Source organism: Triticum aestivum, chromosome 2A (genome assembly GCF_018294505.1).
Source record: "Triticum aestivum cultivar Chinese Spring chromosome 2A, IWGSC CS RefSeq v2.1, whole genome shotgun sequence".
Lineage (NCBI taxonomy): Eukaryota > Viridiplantae > Streptophyta > Magnoliopsida > Poales > Poaceae > Triticum > Triticum aestivum.
In genome coordinates, this window is record NC_057797.1 from 779,018,797 (window position 1) to 779,026,365 (window position 7,569).

The 7,569-nt window shown below is 57.1% G+C and overlaps 1 pseudogene; it reads right to left on the reverse strand.

Moving 5' to 3' along the window:
• Nucleotides 1-2,907: 2,907 nt before the first annotated feature.
• On the reverse strand, nucleotides 2,908-4,905 carry LOC123186707 (protein OCTOPUS-like; annotated as a pseudogene).
• Between the last annotated feature and the right edge of the window lie 2,664 nt (nucleotides 4,906-7,569).

The following is a 7,569-nucleotide window of genomic DNA, read 5'->3' on the forward strand; positions in this document are numbered from 1 at the left end:
CGGATAGCAGCACCACTGTGTTGGAGGTGAGGTGATGCGGCTGGAGTCCGTAGAACTCCATGAACGACCGGAAGAAGTTGCTCGCCGGCAGCCCCAGCCCGTACAGGCAGTGCGAGCGGAAGATGACCCGCTCGCCCTCCTGCGGGGCAGGGGAAATCTCCCCCTCTGGTGCGAGACGCACCTGCACGCTGTCCTCGCCGGGAAGCCGACGGGTCCGGCGGAGGAACTCGATGTGGTCTTCATGGACTTCGGAACCATCCCAGGTGCCGGAGCGCACCGAGGGAGGCGCGGCCGCAGAGGAAGAGCTCATCGTGAGTTGTCGCTGCGGTGATCGCCGGAGCTTGGGCGTGCGGTAGGGCGAAGAAGAGAAGAGGAAGCAGGAGAGCGAGGAGCTGCGAGGTGGAAGAAAGCAAGGGGTAGTGGGAAGGAGGGGCGCGCGTGCCCCCCTCTTCCCCCTACTTATAGCCCCGTGGGCTGCGAAGCCGAGGGGGCGGACGTGGGGATTTACTGTGCCCGCAACCCCACGCCCCCACGATCCACGTAAAGTTACTGCGTGCAGTAACTTCACGGGAATCCCGACCGTCCACCGGGCCGCAGCGGATCCGCTCGGGCGCCGAGGCGCGGTAGTGGTGGGCCCCGCCTACGGGCCTGTCCCGTCACGCGCGTGGGCTGGCAGGATGGCCGGGCCACGTGCCCTTGCGTGACAGGCCAAGAACGGACGGCGACCTGAAAGCTTAGCTAGCACGCCACTTGAAATCCCGCCGAGACGTTCGAACTACTGAGCAAGTCGGAATTGAGTGAGTCCGAGTTGGGCGAGTCCGACTCCTTCTAGTCAGCCCGGCAGAAGTCAATCAAGACCATGTGTTGAGCACCCGGAAAGAGAAACTGCTGAGCCTTCTCGGCCGATCGTCCGCGGCGCCTCACTAGCTTCGGGGACTACTGTCGGAGTAATGGGCCGCGGGTAGGCCAACCCGAGGCCCATAACTTTTCAAGACATCGGGGCAGGCGGCGCCCCTCAAGACCACAGGGCGAAGAGAAGCCTCCTGGGGAGTCTACGGCAAGGCGGCCGACTGCCCGCTCACGGCTGAGTCTCAGGGGCGACTTCCAGAGAAGCCGGCCTTGGGGAGTCGGCCGGCGACTCCAACAAACCGTGACCTCATCGAGAGGGACGGGGCAGGGGCGTGGCTACAATGAAGCCCACTCCCCGCCCCTTACCAAGGGCAGGCATGGCTACAGCGCGCCGTACTTGGGAAGATCTCCCTGCGGCGTGGCACTGTTGCCCAGCCGGCCCTGACATCAGCACCACTGTATCTGGTCCTGCGCCCATGACGGTCTGTTTGTACGGCCTGGGGGCAGCAGGGGCCCACCAGTCAGCGAGACCTCGGGAGACGGCGGGAGAACCGCCAGTCGGACCCGTCGGGAGTCGGCCCGGGGGAATCGGCCGAGCCCTCTCCCGGGGCCCCACGCGCCATTAATCAAGAAGAGATGGGGAGTGGCCACAGTGATCGCCCGCCAGGCGGCGGGGCTGTTGCCACGACCCCATGACCGAGCTTGCGTCATCAGGAGCACGGCTACAGTAATCAGCAGCCGGCAAGACCCGTGCGCGGCGGACGCGGCCTGTCGGCTCCGTACCAGACCAGTCGGCGGGCCCTAGCAGTCGACGGAGAAGCCGGAGGTCGGAGGCACTAACGGCTGGGGCCGCGCCCAGTCGAATTACCATTGTACCCCTGGGGGTAGGCCTATATAAACCCCCCAGGGCACCCATGCAAATGGTTGGATCCCAGTAGTTCTATACCACACCCGATAGAGGGAGAGAGCTAGCCTTGCCCTCTCCTACCACCAGACACAACTCAAGGAGCAACCGTGTAAACACTTGACCATAGTGATCATGCGAAGACCCCGCAGAGCAGCAGTAGGGGTATTATCTCCCCGGAGAGCCCGAAACTGAGGAAGATTCACCGGCGTGTATGTCTTCACCTCATCCCGTTTACAGGCACCGACGACGTTCTACTCGCCCCCATCACGATAAGTCGCATATGTCGCACCAAACCCTCAACAAGTGCCATCAATTCAGAGTTCAGCATCACAGAGCAGAGAACAGAGTTGAAATGAACCGACCGACGACACGGTCGGTTGTGGCCTTGGGAGCAGGAGCATGGCCGGTCAGAGTATATTTGATGCAGCGTGCACGCCAACCACCACATGGAACATGTGTAGTAGTATGCGCTTAATAATACTTCTAGTACTACTTGTACAGAATTACCCTAGGGAGTTGGTTGGTGCTACGATCGACCACCCTGCAAGCATTCCACATGAACCAACGGATCAAAAAGAAACGGCCACAACACCTACCGCAAAGAAAAGCATTCCCCAACTCCTTGTAGCAGAAAGAAACAAGAGGTAATAGCATCCCAGGTATCCTAACTTACACAGAATGTGATGATTCGGTTCTAAACTTATAAAACTTGACTTTACCATACCCCAACTTGCACCTCATGTGATGATTTAGTCTCAGGCCAATCACAACTCTACAATTGGCAGCTACATGGGTGGACCGGTCAGCGAACACACTTTTGCACAAACCTCCCTGCCGTTTTCTTTAATCAACCCGCACTCAGCGTCCGAACCAACCGACCAGGATCGACACAAACGGCGGCCCGTGTGCATGGCCAGCATGGCGCGCGGCGCGATGAATGAAGCGGCAGCGCTGGTCGTGCGACGTGCGCCGGCACAGCACGCTCTGGGCGCTCTTCCATCAGGACGACCGCGAGCGCGTCCGCGACGGCACGGCCTTCGACGCTTTCCCCGTCTCGTCCTCCGTCGCGGCCGCGGCGCTCCCCACCGAATTCCACCAGCTACCGACGACGAACAGAAGCAATGGCAGACGAACATCACGAGACAAACAAGTGATCACATGAGATAAACCTCGTTCCGTTCCATCCAAACCTACACAAGCATGTAATAAAAGGATTTATGACTATACTATTGCCCTTAATCAGACCTTAATCATACTACTAAGCCTTAATCACTACTGCTGCTGCAAAGAAACAACTCGACCGGAGTGCCGAGCTACTGGTCAGGTGAAACGAGATGCCACGCCTCAGTACAGCCGGAGCATGCTCCTCGCGAACGATTGCGACCGCGGATGCGGGCCGCCGTTAGGCGGCAGCCCGGTGGCGCCGCACCGGCCGCTGGCGCTCCGCAGCGGGGTCAAGTACAACCGCAGCATACCGTTGTCGGCGTGGTGCCCCGGCGAGTATCGAGCGCTGCGGTTCCGCTCCAGCACGCACTGGTCTTCCTGTCGCCTCTTGACGCTGCTGTGGCCGTCGACGAAGCAGTGCCGCGAGCTGCCCAGGCCGGCGCTGTTGCTGCTGAACGAGCTGCACGCGCTGGCGTTGCCGTTGCACCTCTGCATCCCGGCGTTGCTGTACCCACGGACGCGCAGCTCCGGCTACGGCGCCGAGAACGCGCGGTCCGCGGCGTCGGACGGGCTGCCCCGGCAGCCCGTGGCCCGGCGGTGTATGAAGCTCCAGAGGCTCCACGCCTTGCCTAGACGCCGTGGCTTCTTGGCGGGGCCCGGGAACGCGGCGTCCAGGGTCACCGGGAAGTCTTTGACGAGAGAGTTGGAGCTGAACCGTTGGTCGAGCAGGTCTTCGGCATGGTGGAAGTGGTAGAACTCTGAGCTGCCGGTCAGCGGGGGCACCGTGGCATTGGTGATGGCGGCCGCTGCAGGGGCTGGCTTTGGGTCGGGCACTTCGAACGACCTTGTCAGCACGGAGCCTGACCGCTCCAGGCTCCGGCGCCTCCAGCTCGACGTGTCCATGTAGTAGTCTCGCGTCTGCACCGAGCCTCCGGGGGTGTTGGCGTCGCCGTCGGGCTCGGGCTGCGAGTCATCTTCCACGGGAATTTGGCCGTCGGAGCGTTCCACCACGCCGGCAGGTGAGCCCTCGAGCGCGGAGAGGATGGGCGGGAGCCGTGACAGCGGCGGAGGCGCTCGGCCAAGGCCAATGCCGGCGCCGGCGCCGAAGAGGTAGCCGTCCTAGGACGCGCAGGGGCCCGTCCCAGGATAGACCTACATCGTCGACAGACATGCGGCCAACATCAAGAGAGAATCTTGGGTCCCTGTCGCACGAACGACGGCCTTCGGCGAACTCCGAGCCTGCCTCCCCAGGAAGGCGGCTCCGCCGAAGGAAGGAGGGCTTGGACGGCTTCTCTAACGGCGGCATTGCCGCGGCTGCTGCCTTGCTGCCGGCCGCCTCCTCCTTCTTGAGCTATTGCTTGCGCCTCCACTTGTGCCACTTCTTGCTGAAGACCGAGGCAGCGAGCCGGAAGCTCCCGGCGATCTCCTTGAGGTCCATGGGCGGCGGTTTCTTGGGCTGCGAAGATTCGAGATCTATGTGATCCTTCATGGCCTTGACCTCCCCGGACCCATAAGCTTCGGTTTCCATCTCTCCCGAGGTGTCGACAACCAAGACGCGCTCCACCACCGGAGTTATCTCGTCAGAGCTCTCGGCCATAACGATCTCGTCCTCCAAGAAGATCTCTGGGACGCACGGTCGAGCCGGCGGTAGCTAGTGGAATTCGAACGGGAGCGCCGCGGCCGCGGCAGAGGACGAGACGGGGAACGCGCCGAAGGCCGTGCTGTCGCGGTCGTCCTGGTGGAAGAGCGCCCAGAGCGTGCTGCGCCCGCGCACGTCGCACGACCCGCGCTGCCGCGCGCCATGCTGGCCACGCGCATGGGCCGCCGTTCGTGCCGATCCTGGTCGGTTGGTTCGGACGCTGAGTGCGGGTTGATCAAAGAAAAAGGCAGGGGTTTCTGTAAAAGTGTGTGCGCTGACTGATCCAACCACTTGCCTGCCAATTGTAGAGCTGTGATTGGTCTAGGACTAAATCATCACATGAAATGCAAGTTGAGGTATGGTGAAGTCAAGTTTTACAAATTTAAGACTGAATTATCACATTCTATACAAATTAGGATACCTAAAATGCTATTACCTCAAGAAACAAGAAGCCACCAACAAGGATGGAATCTCCAGCTCCACAAGCAACCATTGCGGTAATACCTACGTACGCCTTGTCTGTCTGTCCAAGAGAGTGGGATGGAGAGATCATATCCGACCGTCCACTGTTTTTTGAGCTCACAAGTGGCATATTGTATGTGCTTAGCTTAGTAAGTACTTCCTCCGTTCCGAATTACTAGTCGCAGAAATGAATGTATCTAGAACTAAAAAAATAGTTCTAGATACATTCATTTCTGCGACAAGTAGTTCTAGATACATTCATTTCTACAACAAGTAATTCGGAACGGAGGGAGTACTTTCTCTTGTAATAATATAAGAGCGTTTAGATCACTGCTCTTAAGTACGAGATTGGGTTGCACCCGTCCTCGTGAGATTGGGTTGCACCCATGCCATCATTGCCCTTTCTCCTCGCTCGTCTGGCATGCATCTATATATGCCTCAGTAGCTATGAACGTTTAAGTGAGTGCCCTCCACCTCCGGACCTAAATCTAATAGCCAGGGCACCAGTTGCTTCGCTCCAGGAAGGACACACGTATGAACCCAGTTGACTCAAGCCCCTTGTTCCAAGTGTCTCAACTGCACAATAGTTTGTGTCGGTACTTGAAGAAAAAACACATTAGTCGCTATTCTAGACCATTGCATCTTCATCCTACGGACACCGTAGCCTGCCCACGGTTCTACTTCTTCCTTTCCCCCGTCGCCAATCGATGCCGGGCGGATTGTTTCCTCCCGCCCTCCGTGGTCAGTGGCGCTTCCGTTTGCGCTTCGCCTCCAAGCCATCCCCTCCCTAAACCGCCTCCCACCACTGTGTTGCCGCTGCCCGGGTCATCCCTCTAAAACCCATCTCCCCATCTCATGTCCTCTTCCGACGACGGCAGCCCACTCTCCCCAACTGCACCAGTCAATCCTCTTCCTTGTCTTCTCCGACGACGTCTCGCAGCGATGCCCCCATTTCCAATGAGATCCTGGTTCGGACTCGCCGGGGTCGACAATCCTCACTCCCGCTCGTCACGTCACCCCCGTCTTCGATCTTGCTCAAAATCGACTGACTGGCGCGGAAAAAAATCAGGCACCTAATGATTAGCAAAACGGCACAAGTAAACATCATGATCGATCTCAGCTGAGCTGATCTCAGAGTGTATGGTGGAGCATTTTTGCTAGTACATGGTGGATGTATGCACGGTTGACCAGCAAGAACCGGTCAGGACTAGCATGGATTCAGACTTGACAACAGTAAGTAGAACAGAGCAGAAAGGAACCGACGGAGGAGCAGGATACGAGCAACCACCACCGCATGGAACATGTGTCCTTAATATTACTACCACACACAGAATTACAGAGTTGGCAGCTATCACATCGAGCACTACACATGAATACATATAACGAAATCAAATCAAAAGGCAGAATGAAATAAAATAGACGAGAGAGGGCATTGCACTCTCAGCCACGTTGTCCAGCTGATTGATTGGTTTTTCTTGTCTTTCCACATGCAACCACGCAAGGCCTCGTGCCACCAGAACCATTCCTGCCAACACACCCACGCCGCACTGCACTTGATCTTTCCCTGCCTTGACAAAAACTCATGCTGCATGTATACACCTGTGCTGTGTGTCGGCAAAATTGATACGTTCGCGAACAATTCTCTACGGATTGGTCTTACGGAAAACCCTCCCACCAATTACCTCATTCCCTTAATTTTCACTGGTGGGCCACTCTCCCCCTAATCTCCAATCTTAATTTGACACATCCATCCGGAACAACAGTCCTGTAAAATGTGTCCGTAGCCGTAGGTGTATCATCGTTGGTCTCTCGGAGAGTGTCAGTTGTCGGGATGGACCGGGGTGCTACTCTCTTGCAATTTGCAGAGCACAGCAGCAATAATCTTAGAGGGAGAAAGCGCCAGGAGAGAGAGAGAGAGAGAGAGAGAGAGAGAGAGCTTGTGAGAGAGATGGTGTTGTGTTGCATGTCAGAGATTTTGAGAGAAAGAGAGAGAGCTCGTCAAAGATATTTGTGCTATTGAATGCATGGGAGAATCTTACATTCTTAAAAGGTTGATCCCCACTACTATATATTCTCTCTACATGCAGCCTGTCCACGTCATCATGATGCCACATCAGCGTTCAATTTACAAACAACCAATCGGTCTCTCTCTTTCTAGCCCCTCTCGGTCTCTCTCTCTTTCTAGCCCCTCTCGGTCTCTCTCTCCCAGCGCTATTAATTCCCCTCCGAAGAAATTCCCATGTCCCTCTATTTACAACGTGCCTTTTCTCCTCCCTTTCCTCCTACAAATAGATGCACAACGCCACCACCCCTGATGTCTCCGCTCCTTCTCCCATAACTCATCCCTCTCGCTTCATCTCCCCGGTGGTCGTCTCTAGCTCCAAATCCAAAGATGGTGTCTGCAACCTGCTAGGCGAGCCACATGCCCATGAGTCGCGAGATTGAGCAGGTCCATGTTGAGATCCAATACATCTTTCGCGAGCGGGAGTCACATCAACTTCTTCACTTCATCTTCCGCAACCAATTTCTTTTCTCTTCATCTTCTCCA